At 42.4% G+C, this 15,892-nt stretch overlaps 1 pseudogene; it reads right to left on the minus strand.

Annotated features, from left to right (window-relative positions):
- Positions 1 to 430: 430 nt before the first annotated feature.
- Positions 431 to 3,897, minus strand: LOC122342261 (annotated as a pseudogene).
- Between the last annotated feature and the right edge of the window lie 11,995 nt (positions 3,898 to 15,892).

Below are 15,892 nucleotides of genomic sequence, written 5' to 3' on the forward strand. Positions count from 1 at the left end.
CACCAGCTCTTTTTAACACAGCTGATCTGAAGAAGAACGACAGTAGGAGCAACGAACACTGCGATCTCAACAATAATCACAATGACTGCAGGAAAGATGCGAGAGAAAAATAGCTAGAGTATGGAGCAACGGACCATATCAAACCCTTGAAAAATTCAGTGATGGTTTCGGGTGCAAGCAAAGCCATTTCGTACCTCTGAATAACGATATACGCCTTACACGCCGCTTATCAGCTGCATCTGTGGATCACATTAGATCAGTTCAAACGTGCTGAGATGTGAACAAGCCATGCATAGCTGAAGCCATCTCAGTGGATCCACTGGTATGTTGTACATTGAGATGCAAAACCATAGTCATGAAGATTATTTTTAAAAAAAGAGACTTGAGATGCTGAGTAAGTGTCAGGGATCACGTACCTTGAGCTGCTGGTTTAGTTTGTCTTGGTTTCTTCTCTCGAGCTGCTGACTGGAATCGGTTTTGTTGAATCGACTGCAGCTGCAGAAGATGAACGTTTATAATCAACACAATCTGGAGTACAATCTTGAGGAAAAAGTGAATGATTTATATTATATTCTGTAAAAAGCTTTATTGTGTAATCATTTTGAAACGACTAAAGCACATGTGTCAAACTCACGCCCATGGCCACATCCGCCCGCCTTGCAATCATATCTGGCCCGCAAGATCATTTTACATTATCGTTATTCATGGCCCATCGATATGAAGCGCTGTTAACGCAATACTGCACAGAACTACAGATCCCATAATGCAACGCTTCAGCTGCCTTGCCGCTTACTTCTCGCGTCAATTAAGTCTAGCTATTACAAGATATTACGAAGATAGCCGTTAGCCAAGATACCCCTCACGATGTCGAAGAGAAAAGTTGATTCTGAAAACAGAGCCTTTAATAACCCGATGGGACGGTAAACCCGTGTGTCTCATTTGTGGAGCTAATTCAATATAAGATGGCACTTTGAGACAAAACACAAGGATAACCTGAAAGACCTGGATTCAGAGCAAGTAATGTTGAACCAAGTCAGCACAAATGTGTTCCCCAAAACGAACCGAGCACACTACGCGCTGAGTTCGCACAGCGTTTTAGTGACTTTGAAGCACAAAAAGAGTTTTGAGTTGCTTCGCAACCATTTGCCGTCGATGTTGAAACTGCACCTGCGCAGATTCAGATGGAACTGATTGAGCTGCAGTGTAATGGGACACTGAAGGCAAAAGTACGACACTGTTCATTCACTCCATCCCTACATCAATGCCTCAGCTCCGTCTTCATGCGGACCTTGTGCACGCTTTGGGAGCACATATCTGTGTGAGTTCAGTGATTCAAAACAGCACCAGAATCCCTCACATCAATGCCTCAGAATCTCCACAACACGTCTTCAAACTTGTTGCAAAAAAAGATGCCAGGTAGCTGCGGTCAGAGCATATAATCAGATCAGAGTCATAAGAGCAAAGAAAACGGAATGATTTGAATTGGTATTGCTGAAAAGCACACATTTTATGTACATTTCAGGTTTTGTAGCATGTCGTTCATATTTCTAACTTGTATAACTGACAGGAGGTATTTTTAAGGAGAGCAAAATCTTTTGGGATATTTAAGTTTATTTTTTTTATATATATCCATCCAAAGGAATTTGAAGTTATATTTCCAAGATGTTTTTATGAAGACAAATAGAAGACTTTACACCAAGCATAATAACATTTAGTTTTTGTTGTTAAATAAAAGATGACCTAAAGGATGGACTTGTAAAGAGTTTGACATCCCTGGTAAAGGGTGTACTATGGTCGTGACTGTATAAACCAGACACTGATGTTGTGAGTCAGTGATGGTGCACCTGGTCGTGTAGTTTGTCTTGGTTTATTCTTGACTGGGAGCGGTTTTGTTGAATCGACTGCAGCTGCAAGAAGATGAACGTTTATCATCGACACACTGTTAAACATTCATTTTATCATCCTTGATAAACTCACATGAAATATAGTTTGCGTTGAATTATCACGGGATGAGAGTTATTTCTGTACAACATTAAGTTGTTTATGCCTAATTTTTAAGAGTAAAAAGCTGCAGCATGTATCTCTTTAGTTAGTCCTCAATTAACTACATTATTAATCCTCATGTTGTGTTTGTGAAATCCATTGGGTTTGGTTTTCTTTTTACCTGAATACTTGACAGTATACGTGACCGAGGTCTTCGGTTGATTTCTCTGAGTAACCTCACATCTCCACTCTCTGTTGAGATCTTCATTCTGGAGTTTTGTAGTCAGAGAGATGTTACAGTGTTCTGAGGAGAATGAGATCTGATATCTGGAGTCTGTCTGTAGATTCACACCAAACTGATTCACCCAGATCAGCTGAACTTCATCACGGACCAAAGAATCACAAGAGATTAGATCACAATACAACTGACAGGAGAGAGTCACAGAGCTGCCTGGACTGATCTGAGAGGAGGATGAAGTGACTGAAAGACAAAATAAAACAGAAATCATTGACACTGAACGTGTGAGATTAAACGTAAAGAAAGGATTTAATCATACAACTTAAAGAAACACTCACCATGAAGAAAATGCAGATAAACGCGTGAATCATTTCCTTGTTGTTCATTCTTTCCTTGTTTTCCAGTCACAAATTGCCGGCAGATGTAAGATCCATGATCTTCTTTCGTGACTTTAGTGATGTTCAGAGAGCAGTCAGAGCCCAGACTCAGTCTCTCAGATCTCTCTATGTCTTTCTTCTTTTTCCTCCATAAATCAGTTCAACTGTCCCTCATTGTTTGCTATACATCCATGCAGTTGATGTACAGCCAAAAGAGCATTATTACAGGGCAGACTGACATTTTCACCAGAACTGCAGAACACATGAGTATCACGCGCTCCACCGGTACCTAAATGATGATAATAATTATTAAAGCTTGAATAAACATTCGCAAAAGTTGTCTTGAGAAAGCAGTGGTTTAAAATGCTTGTAGTTTGAATGTGTTGATGTGAAGAAGTTTGAAAGTAGAATAAACAATAGACGGATAAATAGTCGCTATGTGATAGACCAGGGGTGGTTGCTAGGTGTTGCCATGTGTTTCTAGGGTACTCAGGGTGCTTGCTAGGGTATTCTGGGAGGTTGCTATGTGATAGATAGATAGCTGGATAGATTTCAGACATTTTCTTGATGAATAATCTGTAAATACAATCTTTTTGTCTCATGTTTTCAGTTCAGGGTAGTTGCAGAAAGAAACGAAGAAATCAGGGTTAACAAAAAATTGATTAAATGAAAAAAAACACCCTGTGCTTGCAAAGATGAGTAATTTATGATGATTTTTATTTTCAAAAATCCTTATGAATGCAGATCGAGTGAGAAACCATATATATATCTATAAATATATATAAAATTTACTGGGACCACATTATATTACAGAACAGATGCACTGATGTATTTGTAGCACACTTGAAACTGTCTTTCATACAATAGTGCACTCAAGTGGTAACTAATTACGTTTTTAAAAACAAAGTATGTTAAAAGTGCATTTTAGTTCATGTTCATGGTGCAGAGTTGAGTACACTTAGATGATCTTAAGTTCATCTTAAGAAGTACTAAACTGTTTTTTTTTTGCATGTCATATAATCTGCTTTCTGGTATACTTCATAGTTTAGGAGACTTTAGAGAGTTTCAAATGTACAATTCTAAACAAGCAATAAATAATAAAACGGTATTTACATCACTTGAATTTCATCAAAATTTCATTGTGCCGAGTTAAGCTTCAGAAATCAAACTAAATTGTTTAAATAGACCGTTGTTCAAATCGTGCATCTTTTATGGTAAAGATAATAAAGAGATTTCTTCACCTGTGAGAAGTGCAGAGAGAACGAGTCCCAGCAGACACATCTGACTCTTATCAGCCATTTTCTCTTACTGTCCAAATAATTGCATCTCTTCCTTTAAACGTCGCCAGCTCCTCCTCCAGACTTTAAGATCCTATTTAAGATCGCCCACACTATACCGATGAATTACTTTTCTGCTCATCAGTTAATCTGAGGCGGTTAACACTTATTGTAGTTTGAATTTAATTGTAGAATTGAGACTTTGAAGAGCTATTTGTTTGCTTCATTGCGAGGTTTTCAGTCAGCCAAATGCTGCCTTTAGATAGCGTACGTACATCTAGGAGACGTCTATGTGACATCAGCAAGACGTATTATTTAGGTAGTTTGCTCATCTGCAATACGTCTATTGAGCGTCTCCTTTTAGATGTCTAATAGACGTCGATTAGATGTCTTTGAGATGTTATGCTTTCGAATGCATGCACAACTGACGTCTGCTAGATGTTTGTAGCCAGCAGATGCTTTCCAGATCAAGAGATCTTTAACAGACATCTTGCAGACGTACGTGTGCTATCACAGTAGACACATCTACATCAACATCTACATTTCAAAGAATGAGCTTGAATCATTGCCTCAATTGTTGTGTAACTAAAACTTTTTTCTCTTCCCGTTACTAATGGCTGTATTTTTTGGTGTGTTGTTCTCGTTGTTGTTGAGGTGTGTTAGCGTGTGAATACAGCACGTGAGAACTATGTAGGTTTCACCGCACTGCGACCAGCTCTGAACACAGTTTAGACTGAAAATCTCACACATTCTGATGAAGTTCCTCTTTAAGTGATTTTTGCTGTATAGTTGCTGCAGACCATTTACAAATTACTGCCAGTTTCGAAAAAAAAATCGGCAGCCGTCAGCAGGAAGTGGCTGACACTAAAACCAGATGTCGACTGTCGCTAAAAAAACGGAAATGGAAGGCGGCGGCAAGACAGATAATTATATAAATGTAGAATAGTTTTCAATGCATATTTAAATTAGTTTTTAATTTGATTTTATATAATTCATATTTTTGTTTAAAAAGGTTTATTTATGAGATGCACTTATGTTGTATATTTATTATAAAAGCTACACACACAAAGACCTGCCTAGAAGACAAAAGAGAGAGCGTCTCAATGAACTTTATTTAAAGTCATTTCGCTGGGTTACGTATTTCGTACATTTGACTTTACGACGATACGTACAATTGACATTTGACAAAAATGACTGCAATTTCCAAACATCATGGCCCAGCCTCCTTAAAACAGGTAGTTCATCCTATGGATTAGATTAAACCAGGACTAGGTCTTTGACATTAACAGTTACAGTTTCTAGAATAGTGTCTTGGCGAAAAACATCACCTGTGAGCGTTTTAAGACCAAACAATGGAAGTAATGCATTTTAAGTTACATCAGTGCAAGTTTTTCTAGAAAGACAAGAGATAAAGATTAAACATGTGAAATGCATGTGTGGTTTGTACAATGTTCACCTGTGGCATTATCCTCAAAATATATGGCATGCTTCGTCTGAAAGTGTTCGGGATCTGAAAATGCCTGAGAATCGAGCGTTTAATCTCGCTGTTATACATTACTGACACTCTATTCTCCAATTTGATACCTAAATGATACCATTTCAGAAGTTGAATAGCATTTACGCGTGGATATGGTTTTGCATGTTCTGAACAAATTCACTTTTTGGAAATGTAATGCTTCATTTTCTTGTAATAACCGATATCCAGGTACACACAAGGTGAAGACAGAAATAAGGGAAAGAAGGAGAATGTATAGAAAGAAGTAGTTCAGAATCGAAACTGTTTGGTCAATTGTTACAGTAGGTTAACGGATATCGGACAGTCTTCTGAAAAGTTCAACACACAAAACGATTATGGATAGTGTTGCGTGTGTAACTTCTATAATTGAACCATTGAACTAAAGTAGGCAAAGTTACACTATCGATAACAACTAAAATCAAACTTACGACGCCACAATTACTTTGATCACTAATTTCCAAACTTATCTCTAGAAAAATCGCCGCCATTTTTGAAGTAATTGTTAGGTGATTGGTTGCGCCCACGTTAGTAGATACTGATTGGCTGCTACCGAGTGGAAGGCGGAAGCCGACTGCGATTCCATTTGCAGATGTTTATTAGAAACACACACACAGATGAGAATGGTCAAAGACAAGCAAGGGTTGGCAACAGTAATTTCAGTCCGAAGGCAAACATACACAAAGGGATATCCGTGGGCAAAGTCGAAGGAAGGCAAAGGTCAATAACAAAGTTCAATAGAGATCGGTTATCGTAACAAATAAGGAAGATCCGTGAAGCCGTGAGTCGATAAAGCAAGCAATGGTCATACACAATGATAGTCAGTAGCACAATGGGTAAACGCTCGTAAGGCAGACAGGCTGGCAATACTTCGCGAGAGCTAAATAGCACCAAACAGGAAGTGGTGATAGAGGAGCGGCTCGAGTCAGTAATCAGGAGAGGGCTCCCTCTGCTGGCTGGATGTTACAGAACCCCCACACACAGGAGCGACTCCTGAGCTTTTCGTGGACGTCCTTGTGGGCGCCTCGTGGGCGTGGTTGGTCCTGGGCAGAATCTTGTGATTGATTTCGTGGGCGCCCACGTGGTCGTGGTTGGTCCTGGGCAGTATCTCGTGATTGGTTTCGTGGTTGTTCTCGTGGCCATGGTTGATCCTGGGATGGATCTCGCCAGGGTTACGTGGTCTTCCCTCAGGCGAGGTGCTGGACGATCGGGTCTGGCTCTGTGGAACTCCTCTATAAGGGATGGGTCCAAAATGTCCTGAGCGGCTACCCAGGATCTCTCCTCTGGTCCATAACCCTCCCAGTCCACCAAGTACTGGAGCCGACCCCCCAGTCTCACTCACTTGATATGCGGGGTTCCGTCAATCTCAAGTGGCGGCGGTGGTTCTGGGGCTTCAGGCCAGGGTCAGCTCCCGGTGGACCGGTTTGAGGAGGGATACGTGAAAGGATGGAGATATACGATAATTAGTAGGTAGTTCAAGTTGGTATGTGACATCATTCACTTGTTTTATTATCTTGAATGGTCCAACATACCTTGGGCTTAGCTTCTTACTGGGCAGCCGCATCTTGATGTCCTCGTCGAGAGCCAGACCCTTTGTCCAGGTTGATATGGGGATGTGGGCGTCTTTGGCGGTTACCTTGAATCTCCTGATACCTGATCGCTCTTTGAAGTCGTACATGAGCACTATCCCACACCCTCTCACTCCTACGAATCCAATCATCAACGGCTGGGACATTGGATGGTTCTCCTGACCACGGAACATGGGCGGCTGATACCCGAGGACACACTGGAATGGGGTCATACCTGTAGCTAGCTTGACTAGTGAATTCTGAGCATACTCAGCCCATGGTAAAAACTCTGACCACCTGTGTTGTTCTCTGTGGCAATAGGTTGAAGGTACCTCCCGATCTCCTGATTAAGTCTCTCGACCTGTCCATTAGCCTGTGGGTGGTAACCTGAGGTAAGGCTCACATTAATGTCGAGGTGTTTACAGAAAGCCCTCCATACTTGGCTTTAGTAAACCGGCAGGTAATTTCTCTGGGGTCTTGCATTGTGCACATACCTGGCAGGCCTTGACATAGTTCGTCACATCCCGGGATATTGACGGCCACCAAAAAGCGTTCTGCGCCAACTGTAATGTCCTGTTGATGCCTGGATGACCTGAACTCAGTGAAGTATGCACCCATTGTAGGATGCGTTGGCATATCGTAGATGGTACATAATGGTGGGACATTGAGGGGTGCTGGTTCGTGCTGCAATTCCCTCTGCTGCTCCTCCATGATATCCCAGGACACTGGTGCCAGGATTACCGTGGGTGGCAGAATATTATCCGGGACTCCCTCCTTCAGTGGTGCGTCATATCTTCGGGACAGTGCGCCAGCCTTACTGTTCTTGGAACCTGGACGATGGGTGACAGTGAATTAAAAATGCATAAAGAACAGTGCCCATCTTGCCTGTCTGGGGTTCAGCCTTTAGCTCCTTTGATGTATTCAAGGTTTTTGTGATCCGTGATGACTTGGAACGGGTGCACTGCTCCTTCTAGCCAGTGTCTCCACTCCTCAATGGCCGCTTTCATGGATAACAGCTCCTTGTTTCCACATCATAATTTCTCTCTGCTGCTGTTAGTTTTCTGGAAAAGAAAGCACAAGGGTAAAGTTTCCCTGGTTGACCGTGACGCTGTGAGAGAACAGCTCCAACTCCCGCAGTCCGATGCATCCACTTCTATGATAAACGGTAGTTCAGGATCAGGATGTTTGAGAATTGGGGCTGTGGTGAAGCGTTCCTTGAGGTTGGAAAATGCCTTAATTGCTCCCTCATTCCATCTCAGCTTGGACGGCTTTCCCTTTAAGAGAGGTTAGTGGTGCAGCAACAGTACTATAGTTTCGGATAAAGCGCCTGTAGAAATTTGCAAACCCTAGAAACCGTTGTAGCTCCTTGACAGTAGTGGGTTGATGCCAGTCCGTAACTGCCTTAACCTTGTCCTTGTCCATCCTCACTCCCTGGTGACTGATTTGGTAACCTAGAAACGAAGTTTGAGACACATGAAACTCACATTTCTCCTCCTTGACAAACAACTGGTGTTTTAGTAACCTGGAAAGAACCTCTTTGACATGTCCAATGTGATCGGCTTCATTCTTTGAGTAGATGAGGATGTCATCAGTATAAGCCACCACGTATGTGTTCAGGATGTCCTTGAAGATCTCGTTGATAAAAGACTGGAATACAGCTGGAGCATTAGCTAGCCCATACGGCATAACGAGATACTCATAGTGCCCTCTAGTCGCCATGAAAGCAGTCTTCCACTCGTCTCCCTCCTTGATCCTTATCAGGTTATAGGCACTACGGAGGTCTAACTTAGCATACACCTTTGCCTCACGTGAGTTGTTCTAGAGCTGATGGAACTAAAGGTAGGGATATCGGAACTTGACTGTGACGTTATTTAGGCCTCGATAATCGATGCATGGGTGCAGGCCTCCATCCTTCTTACCCACAAAGAAGAATCCAGCTGCTGCAGGTGAAGTGGAAGGTCTAATGAACCCAAAGCTAAGAGCCTCATTAATATATTCCTCCATAGCCTGGCTTTCAGTGAGTGACAACGGGTATACCTTGCTTTTGGGTGGCATGGCGTTAGGTAGGAGGTCAATCGCACAGTCCCATGGTCGGTGAGGTGGTAATTCTGTTGCCCTTGATTTGCTAAACACTTCTGAAAGTTGACTGTAGCATACTGGTATCTTGACTCTCCTTTGATCATCTGGACTCTCTATACTGGTGGTGAGGCAGTTCTTTGGTGATACAGCGAAGCATCTGTTAATACAAGTGTGAGACCATTGCGTTAACTCACCTCTACCCCAGGATATAGTTGGGTCGTGTACAGAGAGCCAGGGGAATCCGAGGATTACTTCATACTTGGATGAATCAACAATATAGAGCGTAATGGCTTCCTTGTGGAACATGCCAACCTGGAGAGTAAGAGTCCTGGTTCTATGAGAAACGCCCCTTCCTATGTCATCGTCATTAATGGTCTTAATCCTTAAAACAGATTCACAGGGTTGAGAAGGAATGTGATACTTTTCGATTACCTCACGACTGATGATGTTCAAGGCTGCGCCCGAGTCAACCATTGCTGTCAACATAACATTTACATTGTTTATTCTAAGCATGATAGGTAACATGAGAGCCTTGTTGCTGAGCATGTAAAATGATCCATATTTACCCGGTTGGCGGTAGTGGGTCTGTGAGAACAGTCAGCCTGATAATGTTTTCCTTCTCCACAGTAAAAGCATAGTTGAAGACGACGCGGTGCTCGATTCTTCAATAGACACACGTTGGGAGTCTACTTGCATGGGTTCCGGTCTCCCCATTAACTTGTGTCATACTTGATCCTTTTCCTGGCTCGTGATCTTAAACGGCGCCTTACGTTGTGGTGCCTGGCGCTTAAGATTGTCAATACGGATAGTTAAGTTGACGAGATCAGAAAAGGATAAGTCCTCACCTTTACACGCCAATTCCGTCTGTAATTCTCCGCTTGAAAGTCGCCTTGAGTGCGATATCATTCCAGCCACTTTGAGCAGCGAGCGTCCGGAACTCAATAGCATGATCAGCAGCAGTGCGTTTACCCTGGGACAGATCCATCAGCTGTGTTGAGATATCCTTGCCCCCTGCAGGATATTCAAACACCTCTCGTAGCATCTGTAAAAAATAATTAGCAGATGTCTTGATGTGGGGATCTGTATCCCAAACTGCAGTCGCCCAGTCAATCGCTCTTCCAGTCAGTAGCGTCAAGATAAATGCACACTTGGTTTCTTCATTGTTGAATCTACCATGTTGAAACTCCAAATACAGCCTGACCTGGCGAATGAAACCTTTGCATCGTTCAGCAGAACCGTCAAACTTTTCGTGTAAGGCAAGGTTTACCATAGAAGACGTAGTAGGTGGTAGATTCGAATGTACTGGGTGAGGTGTTCGTTCACCAACTGCAGTTGATTCAATTGGGACTGGTAACCTTTCAATAGCTCCTCCTGGTATGCCATCAATCGTTGCATGTGTGTTACATCCGCTGGAGTCTGGTCTGGCGAAGTATTCTGTAAGGAGGAGGCGGAAACCGACTGCGATTCCATTTGCAGATGTTTATTAGAAACACACACACAGATGAGAATGGTCAAAGACAAGCAAGGGTTGGCAACAGTAATATCAGTCCGGAAGGCAAACATACACTAAAGGATATCCGTGGGCAAAGTTGAAGGAAGGCAAAGGTCAATAACAAAGTTCAATAGAGATCGGTTACCGTGAACAAATAAGGAAGATCCGTGAAGCCGTGAGTCGATAAAGCAAGCAATGGTCATACACAATGATAGTCAGTAGCACATTGTAAACGCTCGTAAGGCAGACAGGCTGGCAATAATGCTGCGAGAGCACATGGTGCTCTACGGTTAAAAATAGCACCAAACAGTAAGCGGTGATAGAGGGAGCGGCTCGAGTCAGTAATCGGGAGAGGGCTCCCTCTGCTGGCTGAATGTTACACTGATGATTTTTTATCTTAACCCCTGCTGATATCTATTTATTGACAGTATTTCCATGAATTTGCAAATACATTCGTAATCATGGAAAATATTTTCCAGTGTAAATGAAGGCCACTTACTCTACTTCTGATGACATATATTTATTTTTGACCAATGAATAGCAATAGAGAAAGCAGCTACTTGAGAGAACGAACATTATATGAATGGTAAAGGAAATTTTTGAACACCCGTTTTCTTAATTACCACAAATAATAGATAATTCATCTGCAGTATCATTTAAAAAAAAAATACAATTTAAAAAGATGAATTAATAGGAATCTAAGCATGAAAGCATAGGTGCTGAATTAATAAAAAGACAAAAAAACATTATTTACAATGACACTCACTGGAAATTTAAGCGTTTTAACTTTTACATTTTACGTTAACTTTTACATTTTTTTTTTTTGGTCCAGTTGTTGCTCATCTGATCGAAGAATAAGTCACTTTATCGTCATCAACAGTATCATGAACCTAAATGAGCAGATGGGAAAGAAATAAGTTTCAGCCCAGTGCATGCTGTAAATGCTCAATTCAGGATATAATTAAACAGATTTAAGTTATGTTTAGGTTATGAGGTGAATGACGGCATCCATTTTACTCACCCCAAACCTTTTAGCTTGAATTTTGCTGAAATTGACTCACAGAGTCAATGTTGCAAGATACGATTCGGCAAAAAATATTTTATTATTGTATTCTTATACAGAGAGCAGCTGAAAATAGACTGCTATAGATCAACTCAAACCTGGTCTAAAGTCTAAAGTATTTTTTTGTTGTTTAAAGAGCTTTGTTACTTACCACAGAGTCATTCGTCCCTTTGTTATCTGAAAAATAATATAGCCTTATGAAACGGAATATTAGCGACTACGCACAGAACAAAACAGAGATGACTCATTTCTGGTTTCTATATCGTGTGCACAAATTCAAGCATTGGTGAGGACCCTGGCTCACTGCACTTTGGGACACTTGTTTCAGTAGCAACAGGCAGGACAGATACTTTTTTTACTCTTATTTAGTTTTTATGCGGTTTGAAAAACATTATGAAAAGACTTTGTCACATACTTTGCTACATTTCAAAATTCTAGTTTGTGTTCATGATTTGTCTTGTACCCACACTGTAAAAATGACAGTGATTTTAACTGTCATGAACCGCCTCCTCTGTGGCTCTCTCTGACGGCCACCGGAGGGAACCCTCCCAGAATATTAGCCCTCAGAACTCCATTTCCCATCATGCCATTTCTCAGCCTTGATTACCTGCCCAGGTGTACCTCATTAGACTGCTACCTGCTTGTACTCATTGCGTAAGTCTTATCCTTGCCCCGGCTGGTAATTCTGAGCGCTTGTTCTATCGTTGTCGTCGCCCTGTGTTTGACCTTGCTCTGTTTTTTTTCGCTTCTCCGATTGTTTGCTGCCTACCCATTGACCTATTGCCTGTACCTCGTCTCTGATTCTGTCTGCCTGCCTTGACCATTGCCTGACTCTGTTTTCGACTCTGCCTGCTCTGTGTTATTTTTGCCATTGTTACCGAACCTTGCCTGTTTGACTATTTTATTAAAGAGCACACGAATGGATCCGAACGCTTCTGACTCCTCATTACATTAACAGTAAAAAAATTTAAATGCTACGGTAAAAACTTTAGACAGTTTAAACAGTTAATGGTAAACTCCAGTAAAATTTACAGGGAAAAAACGTAAAATGGAACAATTTCTGCATTGCATTTCAAATTTAGCTTGAATTAGTTTTTTCTTTCTAAAAAAATGTTTATTATGGTTGTATGTTTTATGTAATGAATGTTTTTTGTGTGCGCCCCGCGCGCTTCCTCCAGTGCCCGCGCCCGTGGCGCTCCTCCAGTGCCCGCGCCCCGTGTGCTCCCTCCAGTGCCCGCGCCCCTGTGCGCTCCTCCAGTGCCCGCGCCGTGCGCTCCCTCCAGTGCCCGCGCCCTGTGCGCTCCCTCCAGTGCCCAGCAGCCCCTGCGCTCATCCTCAGCTCACCATCTGGAGCTCGCCACGGGTCTGCCGGTCTCCAGCGCTGTCGAGGTTAGAGGATCCCTCGCCTCACCGTCCCGCCTTCGAGTCCCGGACTCCTCCTCGGCTCGTGAGACCCGTCGGCTCCCCCTGGGCTCCTAGCTCCCTCCTCTACACCGTGGTCCGTCAGTCCACCAGCTCCACCAGGCTCCATCGTCCCTCCGCCTCCGCCTTGTCTGTCGCCGACCATCCGTCGCTCGGGATTCTCTCTCCGGCTTCACCTCGTCCCTCCATCCCACCGGCTCTGTCAGGCTCCTCCTTCCTCCAGCTTCACCTCAGTCCTCAGTCGCCTGGCTCCGCCGCATCCTTCCCGTCCCCCATCTCCGTGTCAGTCGCCGTAGCCTGCGGCGTCGCCTTGGACCTCCAGCGCCTCGACGTCACCCTGGCTCTTCGGCTCTCCATCTCCGCCTCAGTCTCCTCCACCACCTGCTCCGCCGCCGTCGGTCGGCCCCATGGAGTCGATGGCTGCTCCTCCCCATGGCTCCTCCTCCGTCGGCTCCACCGTGGACCACCATAGCTGGGCTCTGGATCTCCTCCTGCTCCAGACTCCTCCTGTCTCCTCCTGGCTCCTCCTCTGTCTGTTCCTCCCTGGACTCCTGTCTGTCTGACCCCGGCTGGGGGACGTCCTCCATCGGAACCTCCTCCCAAGATCCTGTAACCCCAGTTCCCAATCGTTTTGTTTTTGTTGTTCCTCTTTAGGTGCGAGGACGCACCTTCCGGGAGGGGAGGGTAATGTCACATCTTTGGACACTCTTTGTTTGTTTTCGTCTCATGCCATGTGCTCCTGTGCCCTGCCTTCCCTCTGTGTTAATTGTATTATGGTCTGCAGCTGTGTCTCTGTCATTTACCCTGTGTATTTAAGTCCGGTGTTTTCAGTTCCGTTTGTCCGATCGCCAAGGTCCATACCCGATGTCCATACCTGTGTTTGTCCTGCCAGCCTGTTCTACCTGCCTACCGTTTGTATCTTTGTTTTGCTATTTTGAGATTAAACCCATTTAAGTTCATTCAAAGCCTTGTGTGCTTTGTCCCGCGAAAGCGCGAACGTGACAACTGTTAACATTAGTGACGCTGAATCACACACCACTCATCTGGATATTTTAAGGTTGCATTCAAATGTGACTGCTATCAACTTGCCTCAACCGTAGACCGTAGTTATTTACTGTAAAATAAAACGTAAAGAGATTGCTTACTGTAATGTATTTAAGATGATACATTGATACAAATGTAGATGATACACAATTTTAAAACGCATTCTTGCCAAACAGCATTCCATGGCCTCGTCTTTATTAATGGGGTGAAATACCACCGCCGATTACACCTTAAATGTCTCTTTTCAGAACTTTGTGTAGACTCCTAGTCATTCTTGAAACACTTACTTCCTTAAAATAAGATTTTAGGTTATGTCTTTCTGTAATTTCACTACTCTGATATTTACCAACCGCCACATTAAGCAAACAGATAAAACACCTGTTTTGAGTTGTTTTGTTAACTCACAGGTTTCTCTTTACTTAGGACTTCTCTCAAAACATTTATCTTATAATCACGCGCTTTGGACTTTATTGTCTGTTGCTACAAAATGGGAGAAATCCTAAAAACTCACCGGCTCTTTTTACGAATCACCCAGAGAATAAGAGCAGTAATGAGAACAGCTAATGTAGCAGCAATAATAATCCCAATCACCAAGGGAAGGACTATAGAGAGGGGCACATAAAGCAGAACATTACTGTAAACATATATATACACACACACACACACACACATTGAATAATAATTTTGATTAAGTTCATTATTCATGCATCAGACAAAAGACTAAAGGGTGTACTTTGGTGGTCGTGTATAAACCAGACACTGATGTTGTGAGTCAGTGATGGTGCACCTGGTCGTGTAGGCTCTGACCTGAACAAAGAGGTGAGTCTTTTAACGCAGAGATGATTCCTGAGCCGGTGTGTCCGCCAGACCTGGTGTCGAGTCCAGTGGTGTAACTACAGATGGTGCAACTGCACTGGGGCCCATGCTGCAGCACTGGTTTCACTCCGGTATCGCTCACACCACGATTCTAAGGCAAATCCATCCAGAATTGTGGTGATAAAATGTCACTAAGTAAGGATTCACATTTAATCGAAAAAGTCGTGGAAAGTGAGAGGACATGGAGGAACAGGTGTTTTCTCTTACCCTTTGAGACGTGACATAGTAAAACGGTATTGTTTCATTATTTACCAATCATTGTTATTCGTCAATTTCAAATAATTCATACACTTGGACAATCAGCTGTTCAGCTTTTGACTTCTTCGGTTTTCTGAGTCAGCGTCGAAAAAGATTAATCTGAATATTTAATTTATACTAAGTCTTTCAAAGTTTTAAAACCTAAATGCACATTATTTGTAATTGTTTTTTGAACTTTTATTATCTATGTAAGTCTACTTTTAGGATTTGGACAGAAGTCTTCACCTCAGTCCAGTGGAGGAAGGTCAAGACGATTCTAGGAGCCTGATGATGGAGGGGGTCCCTGAGGGGGAAAATATTTATATGATATCAAATAAAATCATGTTAAATATGACATAATGTTGCCATAACCTTCATTTATTAACTTAATCCCATGCTAGAAACATTTTTTCATAAAAGGTATACTATAATAATAAAGGTATAATAAAAGGTATATTATTTTATGGAGACTGTAATAATGGCAGTTTTAAGCATAGAGTGGAACTTCTCTCAACAGAAGGCATGAAAAAAAGCATCTTTCAACACATTAACAATGAAAAAAAATAATGCAAATATGAGACACACTGTACTTGATATATATTTATATACAATTCCTTTTAAATTGACAAGGAAATACATTTGCGAGCTAAAAACAACTTAAACATCTTTAGTATTAAACACATTAATATTTTGTTGTTTGCAACAAAAGCAAAACATGCAACA

This window comes from Puntigrus tetrazona, chromosome 4 (genome assembly GCF_018831695.1).
Source record: "Puntigrus tetrazona isolate hp1 chromosome 4, ASM1883169v1, whole genome shotgun sequence".
Taxonomy (NCBI): domain Eukaryota; kingdom Metazoa; phylum Chordata; class Actinopteri; order Cypriniformes; family Cyprinidae; genus Puntigrus; species Puntigrus tetrazona.